This window comes from Zootoca vivipara, chromosome 5 (genome assembly GCF_965207765.1).
Source record: "Zootoca vivipara chromosome 5, rZooViv2.hap1.1, whole genome shotgun sequence".
In the NCBI taxonomy this organism is placed as follows: domain Eukaryota; kingdom Metazoa; phylum Chordata; class Lepidosauria; order Squamata; family Lacertidae; genus Zootoca; species Zootoca vivipara.
In genome coordinates this window covers 60,168,196-60,189,688 of record NC_142588.1, presented here as the reverse complement: position 1 = coordinate 60,189,688, position 21,493 = coordinate 60,168,196, and positions in this window count along the sequence as shown.

Below are 21,493 nucleotides of genomic sequence, written 5' to 3'. Positions count from 1 at the left end.
AGGGAGTTGAGAAAGGTTCTGTTGTGTTAGTTTTTTGGAGTTAGCTTCTGCGCTGAACCCATGTTTACTATTTCTCCTTGCTAAAATTTGTTTAGTAATTAAAAAACCCTCGGTGTCCCTCCTTCCCTGCTCTGCCGTTGTTTAAAATCACAATTTTCATCTTGGGCTCAGTGTTCCTCCGACCCATTTCTATCATTGTTTGATTTTTAAACAACCTGGGGCTTCTCTTTCTCCTGGTCCTTCAACGTTCTGCTTCAACCTTCTCCAACAGCCATGCTAATAACACCGGTCCTGAAAGACCTACATTGGCTCCCAGTACGTTTCCGAGCACAATTCAAAGTGTTGGTGCTGACCTTTAAAGCCCTAAACAGCCTCGGTCCTGTATACCTGAAGGAGTGTTTCCACCCCCGTTGTTCAGCCCGGACACCGAGGTCCAGCTCTGAGGGCCTTCTGGCAGTTCCCTCAATGTGAGAAGTGAGGTTACAGGGAACCAAGCAGGGGGCCTTCTCGGTAGTGGCAGCTGCCCTGTGGAACACCCTCCCATCAGATGTCAAAGAAATAAACAATTATGAGACTTTTAGAAGACATCTGAAGGCAGCCCTGTTTAGGGAAGTTTTTAATGTTTGAAGTTTTATTCTGTTTAATATTCTGTTGGGAGCCGCCCAGAGTGGCTGGGGAAACCCAGCCAGATGGGCGGGCTATAAATAATATATTATTATTATTATTATTATTTTTATTATTATTATTATTATTACGGTATTATTATTATTATTCATCTGGAAAGCAGTTCATTGGTGGAGGGGGGGGAGGTTGTCCTCCCTTCTTGTGCCACTGCTTGAAGGAATATGAAATAAGTCTGTGTCTATACGTAGCTTTCCACACCACTCTCCATCTTTCATCCCAGCAAGCAAGAGGTCTTACCACAGTTCACTAACCCATCCCTGTTAGGTAAAATCACTAGAGGAAGGTGCAGAGCAGGACCAATGATGTGTGTGTGGCAGAGTCCTAGAGATGCTTGGAGGACTGCATTTGACAACAGAGCCTGACCTTCCCCACCCCTGGGATATATGGACGGAAACCTACCAGAGAGTAGTGGCAAGAAGTCCACTATACCTGAAGGAGCGTCTCCACCCCAATTGTTCTGCCCGGACACTGAGGTCCAGTGCCGAGGGCCTTCTGGCGGTTCCCTCGCTACGAGAAGCCAAGTTACAGGAAACCAGGCAGAGGGCCTTCTCAGTAGTGGTACCCACCCTGTGGAACACTCTCCCACCAGATGTCAAAAAGAAAAACAACTACCAGACTTTTAGAGGACATCTGAAGGCAGCCCTGTTTAGGGAAGGTTTTAATCTTTAAGAAATTAGTGTATTTTAATATTCTGTTGGAAACCGCCCAGAGTGGCTGGGGAAACTCAGCCAGATGGGTGGGGTATAAATAAATTATTATTATTATTATTATTATTATTATTATTATTATTATTATTAAGCTTCTCTGTATTATTACTAACATAAAAAGAGCAATTAAGTGTTGAGATTTTGAGGATTTTCAGGTAATACAATATTGTGTGTTTCTGTTGTGTATTCTTACAAGAGGCCTTGTCATCTGAGTGTCATATTTATGTATTGATAATATAATATAAATATGCACATTTGTTTTAATTGCCTCTGAATTGACTTACATATCAGTCCTGCTAGCTTGAATCTTTGGGGGGGGGGGGTTGGAGGGGGATAACAGGAAATTGGTGGCGGGAAAATTCAGTAATGTTAATAGGTAGCTCAATGTTGACTTGGCTAGGTCTGAAATCAGAGCTACATCACATGGTGCAATTCAGCCTAAAGTCAGCAGCTGTCGCATCATGTGTATTCTAGATGACGTCACTCTTGGTATCGGTCAACACAGGATGAAGTTCTTGCTGAATAGTTTTCTGGTATTGCCTTAATCATAGCTACAAACACGATAGAGAAATAAAGGTTGATGCTGTCTGAGTCTGCCAATTGGTTCTGAGAACACACAACTCTTGAAGTCTGTGATAACTGCACCTTGGGTTTGATGTAGCCAACTTGGGTTGGGTCATGACTAACGTAAGTTCCATTGACTTCAATGGGCCAACTCTTAAGCATGATTTAGGCTGCAACCCTAACTCCATTTACCTGGAAACCTCACTGAAATCAATAGGACTGAGTAGATGCTTAAGATTGTGCTGCAAGTCTAGATCTAATTCACTGTCTTCGAACATTAAGACATGAACTTTGTGTTCCACTTTGCTAAAGCAACGGACACAAATGTTATACTTCGTTGGTACTAGGTTTGGGCTTGATCCAGACAAAGTTAACTTAAGTTCACATTGGAATCAAAAGGAAAAGTTAGCCATGATGCAAGTCCCATTGATTTCAGGTGGGGAAAGCTGAATTAATTGAATCTGGATCCTGTTCAATAGTCATATTGTTGTTTCGTTTTGTGGCACTGCTTGATCTTGCTTTTCTTTCTTCATCGCAGTTTTCATGACTTCTCCTTCTTCTTCCCCGACAATGGGGGCAGGGGGAGTCTCCTGCGTTGAGGGTTTGTCTCTGTTGGCAAGGATACCTTTCAATGATTTGTTATATTGTTGTAGATATTGGGGGGGGGGTCCCACTAAACCCTAGAAATTAACAAATGCTAGGATTTGGGGTTCTTTCTGATTTGAAAGGAGAATATAAGTTGGGGGATTCCTGGGCTGCCTTACGCAAACCAGCCTGGCTGGCTGAGGGAAGAGCAGAGCTGTTAACATTACAATAGAGAGCCATCAAGGATCCTCAACAACTCCTTGTCCCAGGTGTGACCAGAGACTGGAGATTTGGAAGGTTGCCAGGATAACTGCTCTGGTGGAGGGCAAGTGGCTTCTGGGAAGAAGAAAGAGGAAGAAAGGGGAGATATCCATCTTGGTGAGGGTGAAGGAAGGACTGCCTGCAATGCTCTGTGTTATGCTGTAAGATCTGGACCCCCTCCATGCAGATGAAAGGTGTAAATAGGCAAATAAGCCCTATTTCTTAAAGCACAACAGCCTCCACCATATCTTCTGTTCTCCAAAGGGATACAGACCCTCTATGTGTGCCTGTGACCCCCATGCGCTCTGGCCACTGCTTGGCAGAGAGGGGGGGGCAGGCGCCAGGCTTTTGTAACACTATTATTCACAAACCAACTGTAACTTCAAAGACATCTTGGTGACCTATCTAAAGCTGGGCAAATTGCTTAGCCTAGAGAAACTGCCTTCTTCCTGATCCCTCCTGGGATCAAGTGTGGCTGGGTGGCACAGGGGAGCTTCTGGAGGAGTAATATCCAACTGGACAATGGAGAACACTTTGACAGAGTGTTCACATTATTGGCTGATAGGGCTGCATCAGTCACTCATTCACAGACACAAGGTCTAAATTGCAGAACCAATTAACGGCACTAATAGCCCTTGCCTGAATTAATCTTTGAGACAAAAGGAAAGAGAAGTGGAAGTGCTATTAGCAAATCAAGCTGTACCATCCCTGCTTTATTGCAGGAATCTAAGTGTCTGTATTTGGCTATTATGAACTGACTGCAATTACAGCCCTCATTTAAAATGATTAAGTGGTTATAATTATTTTTCAATTAAAACTTAGATATTCTATTTTGCAACATCGCAGGCTTCAATTAAACTTCTTTCTTTTTCTTTCTTTCTCCTTTTTAAAAAGGGGCCACTGCCAAAAGAGTGCTGGATTCCCCTCTAACCATTAAGAGCCAAATAGGATGCTAATAGTACTTCTGTTTGCATTCCTCAGCTTCACTTGAAACGGGCAGGCAGTGATAGGAATTAACTAGCAGCTGCAGTACTTGCAGTGCAGCAGAACTTCAGAGATACAAATATCAGAGATGTCAATTGACCGACCAGACAGCAGTTCCACATAGCTCCACAATTCTCTTCTGCATGTTGCTCTGCGATGGCTCGTTCACCACCTGCTTTGAATCAGAGCAAATAAATCATGCAACCATATGTAGACTGAGATACTAATTTTCAAAAAAGTAAGTTGTGGACAATGGTGCATCCATTTACTGCATCAGTGCGCAAAACAAGCAGTGACATCACAGGGGTTATTTGTCCATCTAGCCCAGTATTATCTACAACTCTAGGCACACTCTTGCATGGTTGCCAGAGACAGACGAATGCCAACCACAACTCTGGGAGGGACCCATTTTCTGGGATCTCTTTCCCATCATCTGCTACCATCTAGTCCTTTTAACTGGAGATTATCAAGGACTGAATATGGGACCTACAACAGGAAGAGCACATGCTCTGCCACTGGTCCCATCTCTATAGTAATTATTCAATATAAGGGTTCTAAAGTAGATCAGGAGTGCTTCTTGGACATTGGAGCCCCTTATTATCTGATACCTATACAGAATGGGTAAAATGGACAAAGCAATAATATATTTCCATCCATTGGGGTGAAATGGGTTGCTCTAGAATAGATTGCATTACTGACAATAAAGAAGTGAGGCAGACTTGCTGAGTAAATGGCAGGGCATCATGAAAGAATGGGATAGGAGGAGGAGCTTGAGCCCCATCATTATGAGTTGATAACTACATCAAGGGTGGGAGACCTGTAGACCTCCAGAAGTTCCTGGGTGGCAACTCCCATCCCCATTGGCCATGCTGGTTGCAAGTGATGGAAGCTGGAGTCCAACAAGGTCTGAAAGGCCACAGTTTCCCAACCATTGAACTGCATCTATTCCCAAGATCATAAGAAACCAGAGGTTCTGTTGTACCAGCTGGAGATCATGACCAACACAGACATGGACAGCTTGACAAAGAGTGCCTGCTAGGCTTGTCCCCTTTCTTCACCCCTTCCCCAGTACACCTTGCATGGTACAGCAGAGCCATATAGGAAAGGCAAAGAACCGCTGTGCTTGGCTTGGAGTTGGGTCCCATCACTAGTCCAAGGTTTGTCTTGTCATCCCATCACTACATTGATTCATTCAATGAGCCACAGCCTCACAGAATGGATTTGGCCTTGTGATTCACTGCTCTCCAACTAATCCACCTTTAAGAACATCATGTTTAATCTCCCACTGTTCGCTTTCCACTTTTCCATTATCAGGTCATTATTTATTCTTGTACCACTTTATATAATTCCTTGATAACTTTGGGACTATTTCCTTTCAAAGGTTTCCATACAGGATAATATTCTATATGACTCTTTTATTATCTATTCTCTGAGGCTGGATGCGACAAGATCTCTTAATCTCTCTTTCTGAGTCATGCCCCCTAATCCCTTTATCATATTTGTTGCCTTTCGTTGGATTCCCTCCCATGTCTTAAATAAATAATTAGATGCAAGCAATATGCTAATAAAGCATTGCAGAGGAACACTTCCCATGACTCAAAATCCAGGAAATTGATGTTAGGGCTCACTGCCCGATTTGAGCTTAAGGCTTGCCTTATTGAGAAACATCATGTTGAAACATAGTTGGGGCAATTTTCTAAGCAATACAGGCTTGTCGTTTTGCTTTCATTGAAATTGGAGTATGTGTTCTGTCATGTGACCTGTGCCACCCTCTATGTTCATAGGACCGTGTGTTAGAACCTTGCCTCTCTGTGTCTTCTCCATACTCTTGAGAGTGTTTCCATTATGTTGGGCTAAATAAAGGAGCAAAGGTGAGTTCTGGGACTTCGGTAGTTTGAGAGGTGCAGCCCAGTGCTCAAAATGCAGAAGGAGGCCTATCAGAAGTAGCCAGGGATCGCATAAACTTGCACTCTTCCTTTGTTCCCTGCCAGTTTTTTTTACAGATTTGTGAGGCTAGCAGAGGTCACAGAGCTTCTCCTATCCACGTGAAACTACAATTTATACCTGAGCACCGTGAGGGCTTTGAAAACTCCATGCAAATGCTGTCTACAATCTAGGGAAGTCTTGGCAGACAGTGGTAATTTTGGGTCAGGGGTGCAAGTGAGTGATTAAGCCAGAAGTTCTTCTCGAGCTCAGTTTTTAAACTGAACCAAGGAAGAATCAAGGGGCCTTGTAATGCTTGCCTCTTAATTGGAGGCAAGCATTTGGAAAGCTTGTATCCGTTCCAGATCCATGCCTGGATAGCTTTGCTGCCTTCTCTATGCCACAAAGCTTCCAGAGATGGTGTGCTGAGGCTGCTGATGGGGCATATGAGCACAGGATACTGTCATATGCAGAGACAGATCATTGCTCCATCTTGCTTCATATCTACCCTAACCTGACAGCAGTTGTCCAAGGTTTCAGAAAGGGACAATTCCCAGCCCTGCCTTGAGATGCTGGGGATTGAAACTGGGATCGTCTGCATGTGAGGCACAGGCTCTGCCACTAAGCTACAGCCTTTTCCCATAGCTTCTCCCACTCCCATCACTGCTTCAGTCAAAGCACATTCATTGCCACCATAAGCCCATACAGTACATATAAGCAGACAGCAGTGTTGCGTTGGTTAGTGTTAACTTGGATTATTTTTCATTTTCACTGTTTAACCAGAAAGGACATTGTCTATTTAAGGATTTCTCAAAAACTTGTCTAAAATGTCAAGGCAGTTGTCACAAACATAATTTTACTGAAGACTCTCAACCGCCACCAATCTTTTGTTTCCACTCATTGCTTTGGCACCAAGTAACTGGGTTTGCAAATAACAAAGCTTTCCTGAGATCTTACAATAGTTGTCTTTGTACTGAACAATTACTTTGCTCCCTCTGCTCTTTTGAAAAAGAAAGTGTGTCTTGGTATTGCCTTTGCAGTGGTGTCCATAAACTGTCCAGCACTCCCTTATCTCTTAAAATTCCCTTTTGATATTGATATCAGTTATTTGCAAGGTGTGTCAGAAACACCTGATCAAAGCAATCCACCAGTTCCTGCCAATAATTCAAACTTTGAAGAACTGTGGTTGAAAGACTGCAGGTTGAACAAGTAAAGGTACATTTTTTGACTTGCCACTTTTGAAAGGAAAAAAGCCTAAACCATCTAGTCTACATTCTGCTTCCCACTGTGGTCACCCAAACCCTTTCGAGATGCTCACAAGCCGGGCAGGAACGCCACAAGCCTCCCTTGCTGTTGACTTCCATTTTGAAAGGGGAAAAAAAGCTTGATTGTGCAGAAATGCATTCAGTTGAGGAGATAAAATTATACTATTCTATGACTCAGGAAGGTACCATTGCTCAGTGACTGGGCATATGGTTTGTAAGAGTACGGTTACCATCATCCCTGACCATACTAGCGATACTAGCTGGGGCTGTTAGGAGCTGAAGTCCAACAACAACTAGAGGACCACAGGTTCTCCGTCCCCAGTCGATACGATAAGTGGTGCTGCTGATGAGAAGAAGTACATGGTCAGAAGTGCCTTCGCAAGATATGTTGCAGGGCTGTGACCTGGCCATGAAAACAAGTTCTGGGTACAGATTAAGCTCTTAGGTGGGGTATAGAGCAGGTAAGTGGCAACAAAGGAATTTGATGTGCATGTTAACATTACCATCAAGGTTCTATGGAAAGGATAGTACTTATTGTTTTACTTTAAACTAAATTCATTAGTGTGTGTGTGTGTGTGTGTGTGTGTGTGTGTGTGTGTTATGAAGGGATCCCCCCCCAGCATCTTTTACTTGCTTAAAGAACTGTAACTTATACTGAACCCACTAGATGGCACCAACAACTTAAGTATATCACCATGTTTGCCTCCATCCTTCCTTTCTCCTTTTTTTCCAGCAGCTTCTGCTAGGGAGGACTTTCTCTATTATAGTCGTCAAATTGAGCTATTTCATTGTCTGGAAGTATTTTCTGCAGCTCTCTGTGCAGAGGCCTTACGATAACAGTCATCTCTTACATTTCAAGGAGAGAAAGCCCAGATAAAGGAGTGTAATAGTACCAGCCTGCCCTGTGCCCAGTGGTGTGCCGCTCTCCTATCATTTGGAAGCAGTATGCGCTGGGATTCTGTGTGAAAGGGCGGAGGGTTAATTGATGGAAGGTGTTGAATACCCTCAGCTGAGACTGAAATGTCCCAGCAGCAGCCCTGAAATAGAAGGCAAAGGCAGAACTGCTGGGTCACCTTGTTCATTGGGTTGCTGCATATTATATGAATCTAGCTTGCTCTATTCAGGATTGTTCACAGCAGCACAAGGCAGGAGACCATTGTGGCTCTGCTAGCCTACAGTTCCTCTCACAAAGGATGAATTGTGTTTTGCCAGTGGTGCCAACAGGGCAGGACTTCAGGGGCAGAAGTCCAGGGTCCCACTCAGCAAAATGAGTGGGGGGAGGTGTGTTTCCAAATGCAGCAGGCCACATTCACAGAGATGGAAGGGACCTCGAATGGTCATCCATCTACCCCCAACCCTGCCAATAGCAGGTGTTACACATCATCCAAAGGCTACTAAAACCAAGGTCTAAAATTGCCCAACTGCTAGGAGTATGCTGTGTGAGTACACCAAACGAGGATGTGAATCAGGGTGATTCAAGGAAAGTTCTCACATTTCCGAGTCAGAACAGGGGTCTGACCTGTTCCTTGAGTTGGTTGAGGATTTCCATAAGCTTCTGAGTCACTCTGTGGCCTCAGCTGTCCAAAATCTCAGAAAACAAAACCTAGCTGACACGGAAACCACCCAGAGAGTGTGAAACAGCTGTATTGGTTATGGTGAGAAAATTTTCATTAAGATGAACAGGTCTAGTTTTCGATCACGATAAATTATTTTCCCTCCAGACCCTGTAAACAACCCTTGAGCAGATGATATTTCCCTCACCCTAGTCTTTCCTGGGGGTCCACCACTGCCCACCCCATGATTCCAAATGGCAATGCATGTGCTTATGGGAGAACCACTGCATCAATCATTTTGAAATTAGGCAGGCCTTGCCCCCTTACAGAAAGGACCATGCCTGCAGATTTCATCCAATACTAGAATCATAGAATCATAGAGTTGGAAGAGACCACAAGGGCCATCCAGTCCAACCCCCTGCCAAGCAGGAAACACCATCAAAGCATTCCTGACATATGGCTGTCAAGCCTCTGCTTAAAGACCTCCAAAGAAGGAGACTCCACCACACTTCTTGGCAGCCAAGAAAATGAAGTGGGAGAAAATGAAAAAAACTTTTTCTTTGTTTATATAAATAAAACTTTAAAGGTACCTACATGACACCCCACCCCAGATGTATCTGCCTACAGTTTTGGAAAGGCTACTGTGGCTGCTGCTGTATGGAAGCATAACAGTGCAAGTAGATAAATAGGTTTTCTGGCGTTTCCATGCACTCTGGCTTCTGTCACGGTTGCGCCAGAAGCAGTTTAGTCATGCTGGCCACATGACCTGGAAAGCTGCCTGTGGACAAACACCAGCTCCCTTGGCCTGAAAAGCGAGAAGAGTGCTGTACCCCATAGTCACCTTTGACTGGACTTAACCATCTAGGGGTCCTTTACCTTTACTGTACCTTTATTCTGGAAGGGCTGCTGTACCTAATAATTTCATCCACTTTTGTAAAAGTGCTCAAGCCTGATTTGAACCCATGCTGATTCAGGGCTGAAGCCTGTTTTGAACCCAGATTATAAAGGATCTAGATAATCAGTTTAATCCAGAAACAACTGCCATTGCTCTACCACCTATGACACTGAATTAACTCTGTGAACCAATTGCTGATTTAGCAATTCCCTGAGAATCTATTTTAGGGATATATAGTTTACTTAGGAAAAGAAAGCCAATCCCCAAATCCGTCCATAATTTCTGCTTGAGGAGACATTAGAAGGGCCTAGGCAGACACCCATTTTCCCCCCATCCATTTAATGCAGCAATCAACTAACATCTGGCTGTATATAGCTGAGTCATCAACATGTAGCTTGGTTTAGCTTCTGGTTAGTCAAGCTGTACATACTTAAGGCATTCAAGCTTTCCAGACCATTTCATAGGTTTTGTTGCTCTCCCTTGAATTCCCTCCCATTTATTGACATAGTGGATGCTGCCCGTTGATAATGGCCAAGCAGAATACCATGCAGGTGGCAAGGCTTAACTTGCCAATGTCCTGGTCTGCATCTTGACTGTTTTAACAATTTCTCATGTTTAAGAGTTACGAGTCAAAATACCATATATGTTACAGTGTTGGGTTAGCAGTGTGTGGACCCAAGTTCAGATCCCCACTCAGCTATGCAGCACCAGAAGATCTTCAGTCAGTCACTGTCTTTGAACTCAACATTCTAGGAGTGTGCATAGGCCTGAAGATTTTCCTTGAATTGTATATCTGTGTTTTAAATTTTCTGCATTGTTTCTGAGTCATTCTTTGCACTCCCTGCTTCGATCTGAAATTCAGGTTCTGAGCTGCTCTGCCCCTTCCCAACACACACACACACACACACACACACACACACACACACACACACTATAATGTAGATTCTAAAAAAAACAACTATAACTTTATCCTCTTTTGGCTAAAGCAGATGAAATTTACAGGCGCCCCTACAGAATGGATAAAGTCTGCCAAATTGCAGGCAAATGGGTCCAGAGGCTTTTTGTGGGGGAAATAAAAAGGATCCCCTTTCCTCTCTAATCCCTTGAGGGGAAGAGTGAGGGTTTGTCCCTTTCTTACTTAAAATAATTAAGAGATGGCTGAGTGGTGTGCATTCTTGCTTGTACTTTTGTTATTGTTTTTTTTTTAAAAAAAACATTATAGCTTCACACCAGCCTTTGTTTCTAGTGGCTGTTTGTGTCCTTTGATAGATTTTGCAGGTCTCCAAGTCCAAACAGGTTTTAACGGTGTCTAACAGGCTTTACAGTGTGAGGCTGACTGGAACACAGCCTGAGTTCCAAAGGCCTCTGTATTTTGTTTTCTGCTTTTTGTTTTGTTAAAGCAGATGGCTTTCAAAAAAAAAAAAACCTTAAATAAAGTGTTCCTTTAAAAAAAAATCCTTCACTGCTGTGCTTTAACAAACAACAACAACAACAACAACAACAACAACAACCCAGAGCTCTTCAGTGCTCCACAGGCAACATTATGGACAATTTCACTTTTTGCGGAGCTAGATAACCCTATATATAATATAGGAAATATAGTGTTATCAGGATGGAAAAATTCAGAACCAGAGTGGCATGAGGTTTTATGGGGGGCCTTGATCTGATGGAGGGCATGTATTGACATTGCATTTTGAATTGGTGGAGGGGAGGGCACTGGAGAACCCCAATTGACCTTGTTTTTTGGCCCACCAACTGAACAGATGCACACACACACCACAATGTACCTCACTGGGTTGCTGTGACTGAGGAAGAATTGTGTATTAATGTAAAAGAGACACTGTAGCTATAACTTGTGTAGGCAGCTGAATAAATGAGAGGATTCTTTTCTGCACCAGAGCCGAGCTTTGATCCTGAGAGGACGTCAAACACAACAATGCCCACACACCACACACCTTACAAACATCTACCCATTCTAAGTATCTTTTTGTGATGCTCACAAATGGAACCACAATTCAATAACTATTACCACACTACAGTATATTTAGAGAAAAATACATTCCCCCCTGCCGCATAAAAGGTGGAATGACCGATAGTTAGAACATTGGCACCTGGATGGTATAGGTGAACAAAAAGAGAGCGACAATGGCTCAAGTCAACAACCATGAGATTTATCTTAGCTTTTGTCAGAATTTTTTCAGGTGCTTCATGAGATGGTCTCAATGGGCTTTCCTCCCCACGCCCTTAAAGACTACGAATCTACAAATATTCCTACCAATCCTTATATCCAGGTCGCCCAATGGGTTTTGAATTGGTACCCTACAATAATCCTCTTGAGCTTTTTCATTGTGTGGCCTTGAGTAAGCCTCTCTGCTTTCTATTTGTAGAATAGAAGTGACCTTCCGCACAGGGTTTTGCTACTTTCAAAGGCAAGCATGATAAAAAGAGAAAGTGTAAAGCAATTCCCCCCACCCCCACTATCCTTGAGTTAGAAACCGGTTGCAAGAGATGCAGAACTCTCTAATTTCTTCTGCTCACTGGCACATCTTTTATGTGATGGGGAGTGGGGTACAAAACCCTACAAATGTCTCCTATTTATCAGAAGGTGTTGCTATCCAAAACACATAAGAATCGCAGTCTACAAATAACAGCACAAAGAATGATGAGAAATAGATTTTTTATTTTCAAAGGAACAATAGTCTCTTGTATATGTATGTGCTATAAGAATTATTTAGATTTTAAATTCAAAGGATAATGTTTATAATCTATTGTGCAGGTTTACACACACACACACACACACACACAGCATTGTTTATATTGTTGATGATTGAGCAGGGGTTGTTGTTGTGTTGCCCGGAGGTGCACATGTATCTAGAGAGAGGGTTCATTCCTCAGCCCCTCCCCACACTGAAATTAGGTTTGAAACAGGTATTCTGTGTGTGTGTGTTTTGGTTGTAGTAAGTGTGTGGTGCCCGTCACAGTTTCTCTCATTTTCAGGTGTGCCCAGGGGCCCCAAAAGCTGGGTGTTAGAGGTATAACCAAGCAGAAGCAGATTTTAAGCATTTTGGTCACCGTGCAAACATACTGAAATCATTTTCAAAGAAACTGACGGATTTAAACAAAATTACTAGAAATTCATCAGAGGCAGGAAACCGATCACAAAGATCGTTGGCTGGCCTGGTCCTACTATTAGGCAACCTGTATAGGCAACAAATTTTTAATGGCTTGAAAGATCAGCAATTGTTAATTGCCACAACAACAACAACAACAACAACAACAACAACAACAACAACAACAACAATGTTAACACTTTTATCATCATTCAGAGGCAGAAGTGCTTCTGGGATTTTCTGGCTTAAGTACAAATCAGTCATGAGTACTAAACATTTGTCTAGGAGTAGCTGCCAGAGGAGGGACACGGGTGGCGCTGTGGGTTGAAGCACAGAGCCTAGGGCTTGCCAATCGGAAGGTTGGCGGTTCGAATCCCTGCGATGGGGTGAGCTTCCATTGCTTGGTCCCAGCTCCTGCCAACCTAGCATTTCAAAAGCACGTCAAGTGCGAGTAGATAAATAGGTACCACTCCAGAGGGAAGGTAAAGGGCGTTTCCGTGTGCTGCTGTGGCTGGCCACATGACCTGGAAGTTGTACGCCGGCTCCTTCGGCCAATAACATGAGATGAGCGCCGCAACCCCAGAGTCGGTCACAACTGGACCTTATGGTCAGGGGTCCTTTACCCCTATACCTTTACCTTTAGCTGCCAGAGGTACAGCAAAATGTACATTTTGCCTCGGGCAACAAAATGTTTTGGAACGGCCCTGGGATAGTAAGATGTCAAACAAGCAAATGGGTTATTAAAAGAGAATAGGAAAATTTCAGGGGGGGGGGTGAATTAATCATTTGCATTAGTATCCTTAGCAGAATAGGTACACACACCTAAACCATTTTTCCTAGGCATGGAAACTGAGGAACAGAGTGAAATAAAGGTAACCAAGTTCTAGAACTAAATGACAAAGTTACAAATCAAAAAGTCACTGGATCCAGGGGGCATCTACCCAGAGTTCTTAAAGAACTCATATGCAAAATTGCTGATTGCCTGACCATGTGATCCAAACTAGGTCTGCAACTATAGACTGGGAAGTAGTTAACATAACACCATTTTTAAGGGACCCAGGGGAGAACCAGGACTCTTATCACTCTAATTTTTGTAATGCTTCACATTAATTTACCCAAAATAGGTGTTAGGTTACCTGATCTATAATAATTGCTCTGGGTAGTTTGGTGGAAATCATTATTGAAGGCAGAATCATTTCACATATAGAAGGAAAGCATTGCTGAGAGAGGAGCCACACGGTCGCTTCTGTGAAGAAGCATATAGGCAGAAATGGATCCAGTAGATGTTATATGTTTGGACTTCAAAAAAGCTCTCACCAGAGACCCTTGCCAAATGCTCCTGAATAAACTTATCAGGATAAGGGAGCAGGTTATGTTATTGATGAGAAACCAGTTAAACAACAAAATGCAAAGGGGATTGAGTGTGTGGACAGTTCTCACAATGGAGGCAAATCAAAAGTGAGGCTTTCCAAAGATGCAGGCTAGGTTGAGTAGTGAGGTCACGATAGTTGTAGATAACACCAAATTATTTAAGATTATGAAAACCCAAGTGAACTGTGAAGAGTTCCAGAAGGATCTCTCCAAACTATGAATAAGTAATAAAATGGCAAATAAGGACCAACAGCAATTGAAATAAATATTGGAGCAAAATTTCCAACTATTCTGAACTGGCAGTGATTAACTAATAATAATAATAATAATGATAACAACAATAATAATATTTATACTCCCCCCCCCCGGCCAGGGCCAGGCTCAGGGAGACTAACACCAAATATGAATTATAATATAACGTAATAGGCAAACCAACAACAACAACAAAAAACCAACAATCAAACAAACAGTTAATTAAAATACGGCTTACAATGCAGCTTAAAATGCAGCCTCCTTTCAGTAGTAGCCCATAAATCAAGACCATAAAGGGAGGAAACATCATTCACCCGAGCCAGCTATCCATGCTGGTCCTGCATGGGCCAGCAAAAAAAAAGTAAAGAGAACTTGAGAGTATGGTTGATAGATCAATGCAAACAGCAATGCAGTTTGCAGTGGCAGAGAAAAGGCAAATTCCATGCTAGATTTTATTAGGAGAGGGATTAGGAATAAGACAGTACAGCATAAATCTATAAAGAACTAGAGATCTGTCATTTTTTGTTTCATGCAGTTTCTCATTTTTCCAATCTTTAGTTCAGTTCTCCACATTTCCATTTAACAAACACACACACACACACACACACACAAACCACAAACACACACAAAAACAGCTATCAACAGCTATCAGTCAGTCAATCACCCACTTCCACCACCCTTCTGAGTGATCCCCCCTCCCCTCCCCATCCCCACCCCTTCTCTACATAAGTGCCTGGGGACTTCTATTTCACTGTATCTGAAGAAGTGTGCATGCACACGAAAGCTCATACCAAAATAAAAACTTAGTTGGTCTTTAAGGTGCTACTGAAGGAATTTTTTTGTTTTACACAAAAAAAAATCTTGGTGAAAATTCAGCAGCACTTTAGTGCAGTTTTCTCCTAATATAAACATCTTTTTATGTAATACTGTATTGCCTAAAATGCACCTTTTGCAATGCAAACAGAGGAAGCTCAAATTTCAGAGGGTGGCTATGCTTCAATTCACACATAGTTTCAGAAAGTGTGAAGTAGGTATATTCACTTTAAATGTGAAATGAGTTTAATTTATGATGATCTATACGTGGACTACTGAGTACAGTTCCAGTAACTGCATTTCAAAAAAACTGCCGTAGAGCTAAATCAGATGCAGAAATGGCACCCAAAATTATTAGGAAATTGGAGCACCTTCCCTGTCAGGAAATGCTAACATTGGGACATTGTAGTTTAGAAAAAAAGAGATAGCTAAAGGGATATAAGAAAGAATTTATTTTAAAAAATATATGCATGATGTAAAGAATGAAAATAAAGAGAAGTCCTATCTCTCTCTCTTTTAGATAGCTGTCACAGTGGTCGGATGGGACTACTTCAGAGTAACGACTCTGCACCGCTCTGCATTTTATCTTTTTATTGGTGCTGCGTATTTGCGCCAGCATATACGTCTTGCGCCAGCATAACAACTTGGGGAGCCCCATCCTCTTCCCCCGACGCTTTCTGCGAAGTTCCGGAGTTGGGGGGATGGGTCTGCCCCCCCTCTTTCCTCCTTCCTGTCCCACCTGGGACGCTGGCTCTTCTACCCTGCCAGAGCCTTGGACCCCACTTCCTGTTTCCCCACTGGAGCTGGAGCTTTCCCTGCTCTCAGTCGTGCTCTGGGCTGGGCTGGAACTCAGGAGGGGAGGGGCTTCGCGATACCCCTTGCCCCTCACATCCATCCCCCTCCCAGGCCCCCCTTCCTCCCTCCCGGGCGGCTGCGCAAGTGTTGGTGGTGACTGAAAGCCTAAAAACTCCGTGCTGTCCGAGCCGGTTGGTGTGAACACCTCCCCCCAGTTCCCTTGGCCCCCTCCTTCCTCCTGGGAAGAGGGAAAGCCCAAAAAGTCCGTGGCCTCAGAGCTGGTGGGGGTGAAAATCTGCTGCCAGTCCACCTCTTCTCCTGACTGAGTGGACCTCGGAGATACCCACATCTCCTCCTCCGCGTCCTCAAACTCTGCTTCCCATCTCCATGGTGAATCTCGACCAATATTCGCGAACTGTCATTGTTCTTTGTCTTAAATTATGCAGTTCCTCTTTGGTCTGGTCCATATGACTATCGGACGCATACATGGTTTTCAAAGCCTCTAAAAATACTTTGACATTCTTCATGCAAGGATTTTTTGTCGCGATTAACGGTCTGAGCCACTCCCTGGCTGCCCCGGTAAGGTGTTCCACAATAAACGCTACCCTGTGCCCATCATCAGGAACTCATCATGGTGCAGCTCAAGATCATACACGATCTCAGTCTCAAAGCCATGATATTCCCTCGGGTCTCCATTGAACTTGCTTACTAGGGTCCCTGCTCTCCTTCCTGGCAGCACTTGGAGTTGGGCTCCCCCTCCTCCCTTGGTTCTCTCTGCATCCAACTTGTTTTGGAGGTCCACGGCTACCGCCCTTAACTGCTGCTCTTTCTCCTGAAGTGCTCTCACCTGTTCAGCAAGGTTGTGCCTGTCCTCTTTAATTTTCTCCGTTTCTTGCTTCGCCGCCTTTAATTCCCCCTGTGCCTGCAACGCCAGTTCCTGCAGGTCCTGCTGGGCTTTCTCCGCGATCTGCCGCCATGTCTCCGCTTCTGGCGTGCTCATCCCTGCAACTCCAAAGTAGCCCAAAAAAGATTCGGAGGTTGCTGTCACAGTGGTCGGATGGGACTACTTCAGAGTAACGACTCTGCACCGCTCTGCATTTTATCTTTTTATTGGTGCTGCGTATTTGCGCCAGCATATACGTCTTGCGCCAGCATAACAACTTGGGGAGCCCCATCCTCTTCCCCCGACGCTTTCTGCGAAGTTCCGGAGTTGGGGGGATGGGTCTGCCCCCCCCTCTTTCCTCCTTCCTGTCCCACCTGGGACGCTGGCTCTTCTACCCTGCCAGAGCCTTGGACCCCACTTCCTGTTTCCCCACTGGAGCTGGAGCTTTCCCTGCTCTCAGTCGTGCTCTGGGCTGGGCTGGAACTCAGGAGGGGAGGGGCTTCGCGATACCCCTTGCCCCTCACAATAGCACACCTTTCTTTGGCCGGAAGACATTAAAAGGGGGGACATCAAAAGCTAGAGAAATGCATTAGCGGCTACATGTATATCCGCTACAAAATACTTGAAAAAGACAAAGTTTCTGTCTGAAGAAGAATAGATAAGAAGAAGCTAATAATAATGCCTAAAACTACATATTTAAGATATATATTATTGGAAAATGTAAGGAACTGACATCTGCCACTTTTGGAACGAAGGCAGCCATTTATTATTTATTGGAAAAGGTTATATATTGTTAAGAATACAAAACAGTATTATTATATTATATTAATTATATTATATTATATTAGTTTCAAGTTTCTTTCCATATCTTTTCTCCCTGTAATTCAAACTAAGCAGAATTTAAAAACTGAAAGGGGAACTGAAGAATTTAAGGCCAGAATCCAAAGCTGTACAAGAAGACTTCTGCTTGTACATCATGCCTTCAACATCCCCTTCTCCCACCTGAAGGCACTATGAGGCCCCAAAAATTCTCCCAGAGGGTCCCCTAACCCTCTGGGGCAGTTTTTGAGAGTGTGAGGGGAACTGCAGGAAGGATGAGGGAAAGGGAAAGTCCCCTTGCAGAAATGGGAGTCTGTTCTGCTCACACAAATAAATCTTCCAGGCTGAGGAAGGATATTAATTTCTTAAGAAGACTGCTACCTAGTGGGCATGCTTGTGCAGAAAGGGATTCCAAGCCATTCTGCAGGACAGAGCAACTTCGGTTAGTTCCAACCCCTGAGCCAATCAACCAAGCAGGCAAATTTACAAATGCACAAACACAAAAGAACAGAATCTGTGTACACTTCATTGCGCTCAGTGGGTGGAAGGATCATTGTTATACTTTGGAGAAAGAAAAAGGGGTCAGTTAAACTAACCATTTTAAAGTTAAGTGTTTTGTGTCAGGTTTTAAGTATTTTAATTGTTTGCTGCAGTTTGTACAAAGAAAGCCCAGAAAATTGTTCCTTTTGGAGAGCATTGTGTCATGAACTTGGTGTTCTGTGGATTAAAGGAGATCAACGAGCTACCTGCCGAGCTTATCTACAAAGGATGCCAGTGAGACTCTTAAAGACTGTGAGATTTGAATTTATCACTTGGTGGACGTTCTCCATTGCAGTGTATTCTAGGTAGATGCTGTTAATGTAATTTTCTGCTCCAAGCTTTTGGCATACTCCATCACTTTCCCTCCGAGCCAATGCGCTGCAGTGGATAGTGGCCTGGACTTGGGGTGTGTGTGTGTGTGTGTGTGTGTGTGTGTGTGTGTATTATATACACTTACTTAACTACTGGATTGAAGTGATGGTAGCTGTGATAAGAATTGCAATGCAGTCCATATAGAGAAAGAAAATAAATAGGAAATAGTAATAAATGAGCTATACTCCTGCTAGTATGAAAGGTAAATGGTGCCTTTGGAATTAACATAAATTTTGAATTCTTTGCACAAAGAATGAAAACCACATGGCTACTTTTCCCTGAAGAGTTTCTTTGTTTATCTTATCCACAACTGAAATTCCAAATGGATACTACTATTTTGCAGCCCATCATCATTTAACCCAAGCTGATCCGTCAATCTAAATACACATATCTGTGGGTGCAGCCAAAGAAGCAGGTGGAGGTGAGAATCTTTGACAAATGTCCATCCAAACCCAAGCAGCCCAATAATTAATAGGTAGGTTGGCAGTAGCAAATGTTTCAATATACTTTAAAGACTTGGTTGTCCTGACCCTTGATTCCTGACCCTTGTGTCTGATTCTCAGGGGAAGTAGGAAAAGAAATCCATTAAGAGCCAAATCAGATATGGCATGGCTATTGGAACAGAGATGCTCAGGTCTGCAAACACACGCCAGGGGGCTTTCCAGTTCAAAGGGCTATGCAATAATGACCCAACCAAAATAACAAGTAGCACCTTCTGCAGTCCATGATTGGACACTCTGCTTTTTATGTGATTCTCAGCTCCAAAGTGGCCAATTCAGGGGAAAGTGATGGGAGGAGTCTCAAAGTCTGGTTTTGATTGGTTGGTTGGTTGGCTGGCTGACTGAACAAATGTATTTATAGTCCACCTTGTTAAGATAAACCCTTCACAAAGCAGCTTACTGCAATTAATAAATACAATATATCAAGCAATTTTGCCACATGCTTCTTTGCGCATCTAATGGCACCTATTATTTTCATGGTTTCAACGTGTTTCTTTATTCATACACTTTTAAACTGGGGGGGGGGATTAACATAACATGTTCTAACTTCTAAGCATTGAACTATTTCGTAAGCTTCTTATCACCTCATTTCACTTTTGGCATAGCACTGCTTCTGTTTTACTAGCTTATGTTCCAGTAATACACTGGCAAATTCTAGTTACTTAATAAGGAATGCAGATTACTGAATTAAGACATCTATTAAACTGGGTACTTAGGAAAAGGTATGCCAGTAACCCATATCAGGTGGGACCATGGGCAGCATGGGAAGGTACATTTTACATAATTCAGCAAATGAGATATGCACATAAAAGCAAACTTCCATACACATATCCCTTGCTGGATGATGTACAGTGGGTCTAAATCAATGAGCAACGAAATGCACATTATTATTGAATTTCTATCCTGCCCTTCCTTCAAAAGGCAAGCGCACACCCAAACATGGATGCCTTCTGTCTACAGTGCATTTCTTTCATAGAATCATAGAGTTGGAAGAGACCACAAGGGCCATCCAGTCCAACCCCCTGCCAAGCAGGAAACACCATCAAAGCATTCCTGACAGATGGCTGTCAAGCCTCCGCTTAAAGACCTCCAAAGGAGGAGACTCCACCATACTCCTTGGCAGCAAATTCCACTGTCTCTTACTGTCCGGAAGTTCTTCCTAATGTTTAGGTGGAATCTTCTTTCTTGTAGTTTGAATCCATTGCTCCGTGTCCGCTTCTCTGGAGCAGCAGAAAACAACCTTTCACCCTCTTCTATATGACATCCTTGTATATATTTGAACATGGCTATCATATCACCCCTTAACCTTCTCTTCTCCAGGCTAAACATACCCAGCTCCCTAAGCCGTTCCTCATAAGACATCATTTCCAGGCCTTTTTCCATTTTGGTTGCCCTCCTCTGGACACGTTCCAGTTTGTCCGTATCCTTCTTGAACTGTGGTGCCCAGAACTGGACACAGTACTCCAGGTGAGGTCTGACCAGAGCAGAATACAGTGGTACTATTACTTCCCTTGATCTAGATGCTATACTCCTGTTGATGCAGCCCAGAATTGCATTGGCTTTTTTAGTTGCTGCATCACACTGTAGACTCATGTCAAGTCTGTGGTCTACCAAGACTCCTAGATCCTTTCCACATGTACTGCTCTCAAGCCAGGTGTCACCCATCCTGTATTTGTACCTCTCTCTCTCTCTCTCTCTCTCTCTCTCTCTCTCTCTCTCTCTCTCTCTCTCTCTCTCTTTTCCTCCCCCCCCCAAGTGTAGTACTTATCAAAGGGGTGCACATTCAAATGCATTCCCCCTTTCACTTTGTCATGCTAGTCACCTGTAAATACCTTCTTAAAGCATGACAAGAACCAGCTTTGATAATTTTTATGTAAAAAGTGCAAGCTCCCTCCCATATTTCCACAGGATAAATGAGTGTGAATTCACAAAAAGCATGTTCATCATTCAGTCATGGCAAGAGCTGATGATTTGGCAGTTAGGACAGAGCCTTTGCATATTACACACCTCGGACAATGTTGAATCACCTCAGATCATTCCAGTCATACTCATTAATGCTTCTGTCTGATGCCAGATCACACCTATGCACACAGCATGCTCGAACCCAGCCTTACACTCATTGAGAGAAGATGGGCTTGGAATTCTAATTCATCAGAACATATTTGACATATTTACACTGTCTGGCAAGGAGAGGCTCTTTCTCTTGTCTTGAACAGATACAGGTGTCTCCCCACTTATGCACATGCGACTCGTGCAAGGTGCTGGGAAATAATTGAATCATTTTAAACTGCAAAAGGGAGCCAAAAAATGGCCCCCAAACAGCAGGAAAACTGCAAAAATGGCACAAAAAGAGCAGGAAAACAGCTAGCAAACCTAAGCACTACCAGTCTACCCCCCTTGTTGTTGTTTCTGCATCGTCCTCCAGTGATGAGGAAGACTGAGAGCCACCATTGCCAATGCCACCATTCATGTGAGTCTGCCAAGTGCTGCTTATTTTATAAATGGGTTTTCAAGGGTTCCCAGCAGTTCAGAGGGTGCTTACAGGTGACTTAGACAGTGTTCCCCACTGTATGCGATTTCATTTATACATGTGGTATCCGGGAGCATAACCCCTGCA